This window comes from Galeopterus variegatus, unplaced genomic scaffold (assembly GCF_000696425.1).
Source record: "Galeopterus variegatus unplaced genomic scaffold, G_variegatus-3.0.2 Scaffold8673, whole genome shotgun sequence".
In the NCBI taxonomy this organism is placed as follows: Eukaryota; Metazoa; Chordata; class Mammalia; order Dermoptera; family Cynocephalidae; genus Galeopterus; species Galeopterus variegatus.
In genome coordinates this window covers 26,572-29,081 of record NW_007734784.1, presented here as the reverse complement: position 1 = coordinate 29,081, position 2,510 = coordinate 26,572, and the positions used below count along the sequence as shown (strand labels likewise).

Genomic DNA, 2,510 nt, shown 5'->3' with positions numbered 1-2,510 from the left:
ATAATAGTGTCCGCTTTACAGGAATGTCATGAAGTTAAATTAGATAAAACATTCAAAGCATTTATCTCAGTACCTGGCATCAGAGGAGCTTTTGGTAAATGACATTATTATTTGTCTCTCTGCATATTTGACTCCTTCTTCAAAAATGGTCAAAGGTCTTTGTTGAATGTCCTTGATGCTCTTGTAAGTCTCCATTTGGCCCTACCTGGCAGAGGTCTGTGCCCAGTTCATTGCTGATTTGGTTGGTGGTGGTGGGAATCCTTCATTGTGCCTTGATGAAAAACTCATTCGTCTAGTCATTGGTTACTAGCTTATGGAGAGCTGATATTGTTATTTGGAGAGCTGATGTTTGGAGAACTCATACAGGTGAGAACTGGTCTCTGCAAACAAGGAAAGATATGGACTCAAGTTACCCAACGTAAAACATATGCTTAGTCCTAGGATTGATTGCTCATAGACACTCTGATTTCCATTTGAAAGTCCTTTCCCCTGTTATACCCAGTTCCCAGAATCAATGTCCCATCTCCCTCTCATGCTCAGAAGGTACCATCTCTCAGTTAAAAGTGTAGACTCTGGGGCCTTTGGACATTGGGCATATTTCTTGAGTTCTCGGTGCCTCAGTTTATCCACTGTACTACAGAGATAATACCACACTGACTGCATTGGGTTGAATGAGTTACTGCATGTGGACGCTGCATGTGGTACGGATCACATAGCCAGCACGAGTGAATGGGAGCTACTGGTGTTCTTCTCCTTTTCTCCCTCCTCTGCTCTTTGTCTTCCTCCTCCTCTTCATCATTAGCATCATCACCAAGGTCAGGTGTGCAGGTCTCAGGTGCTTCATATCACCTTTCTTTTTTCCGCTTGCCCAGGCTACAGGGAAGCATCCTTTATAGTGAATATCTGCTGCACAAATTCTACCCTGCCCAGTGACCATCCTGAACTGCCACCCACCGGTAGGGAAGTGGTGCAGCCTGTCGAATTCTGCTCTCATGTGTTCTTTGCTTTCTCTCTTAGGAAAAGCACCTCATTTTCTGCGGCTCCAAAATGTTGAGGTTAACGTGGGGCAGAATGCCACATTTCAGTGCATTGCCGGTGGGAAGTGGTCTCAGCATGACAAACTTTGGCTGCAGGTAAGAATGGGAGAAGGCCCTGCTCACACAGGCCTATCCCTTAGTAAGGGAAGAAAGTGTGTGCTGTGATGAAGGGCTTGGTGGGTAGGGGGAGAGGATANCTTAGTAAGGGAAGAAAGTGTGTGCTGTGATGAAGGGCTTGGTGGGTAGGGGGAGAGGATAGTTTTTAAATACCTCTGCTCCTAGGATGGTGCTCTGCATCCATGATCTTCTTAAATCTTAATAACAATTCTGTTAGGTTGACATTGGTATACCCATTTTATAGATAAAGAAACTGAGGCCAAAAACCTAAAAGTGCCCCAACTAGAATTTGCATCTATGACCTTTCCCAACTACCCTCTTACAAATATTGTCTTTTAAACCCAGTGTCCCACAACTAAGGTGAACTAAATATTTTAGGTTCTGGCATGTGGTGTCATAAAATCTTGCCTGAAGGGTTCTTGCATATCCAGTGGTTGGTTCACTAGTGCATCTGAGTGAAATCAGAGAGCCATCGTTTACCGGAATATGTCACTAGAACATGCAATTCATCTATTCTCTGGCTAAACAAGTCCATCAGGAAAGTGTAAACTCGAATCTGTTTTTCTGTTATTTCTGCTCATTGATGATAAGAAAGGATCTCTAGTCGTTGATGATAAGAAAAGGTGGGGGACAGAGGCAGAGGGTGGGACCTAGAACTAGAATACAAATTGTTATGGCATTAGCGTAACAAATGTCAATGTGAACACAAATACCACGTTCTGTCAGCACAGAAGTTAGAGCTGTGCTGTTCAGTGCGGTAGCCATCAGCCACATGTTACTGTGGCTATTTAACATCTTTGAGAAATTATTTTTAGACAGCTTTACTAAGGTATAATTGAGGTGCAGTATTTAAAGTATGCAATTTGATGTTTTGATATATGTTTATATGTGAAATTATTACCACAATCAAGACACTGAACATATGCATCACCTCCCAAAGTTTTCTTGTCCCCATTTGTAATCCTTTCCTCTGCTCTCTCCACCCCCAAGTGTAACAGGCACCCACTGATCTGCTTTCTGGCACTATATAATAGTTTGCATGTTCCAGAATTTTAGATAAATGGAATCATGCAGTATATACTCTTCTTTCACTCAACATAGTTAGCCTGAGATTTATCTATGTTGTGTGTATTGATAGCTTTAAAAAAATCTTTTTATAGTTTTATTTTATTTGTTATTATTATTAGCATATTCATCATTACAAATCATAATCTTTCCCCATGTCCTCCAGCCAACCTATCACTCCCCAACCCCCTTCCCTCCCTCCCCTCCACCTTTAATATCCTAAGCTTTGTTCTTTGCTTCTGAAAGTTCAGTGTATTATTGTGGTCTTTTCTTTCTTATCTTTATTTTTCT

The 2,510-nt window shown here is 41.6% G+C and overlaps 1 long non-coding RNA gene across 1 annotated transcript in view; it reads left to right on the top strand.

The window, feature by feature from the left end:
- LOC103608666 overlaps positions 1 to 1,125 on the top strand; it is a 22,930-nt gene extending 21,805 nt beyond the window's left edge. Inside the window, exon 3 of the long non-coding RNA XR_552080.1 lies at positions 1,018 to 1,125. This is a non-coding gene — a long non-coding RNA (uncharacterized LOC103608666). The remainder of the gene's footprint in view (positions 1 to 1,017) is intronic.
- Positions 1,126 to 2,510: the final 1,385 nt, after the last annotated feature.